The sequence below is a fragment of the Eimeria mitis genome, genomic scaffold, assembly GCF_000499745.2.
Source record: "Eimeria mitis Houghton genomic scaffold, Emh_scaff5614, whole genome shotgun sequence".
NCBI lineage: Eukaryota > Apicomplexa > Conoidasida > Eucoccidiorida > Eimeriidae > Eimeria > Eimeria mitis.
This window is the reverse complement of record NW_013573880.1, coordinates 1,154-1,418: the sequence shown is the minus strand read 5'-3', so window position 1 is coordinate 1,418 and position 265 is coordinate 1,154.

Here is a 265-nt window from a genome sequence, read left to right as displayed (position 1 = left end):
AGGGTTTAGGGTTTAGGGTTTAGGGTTTAGGGTTTAGGGTTTAGGGTTTGTGTGTGCAGGCAACAGCAGCGGAGGTAGCTTCTCTTTCTTTTTTCTTTTGTAAAGTTGTAGCGGCTCCTTCTTCTGCCTTGAGGTGGCGGTGGTTTCTGAGTACTGGTGAGGGTTTAGGGTTTATGAGGGTTTATGAGGGTTTATGAGGGTTTATTAGGGTTTACTAGGGTTTATGAGGGTTTAGGGTTTGTGTTTTTTTCTGCTGTAGATACAC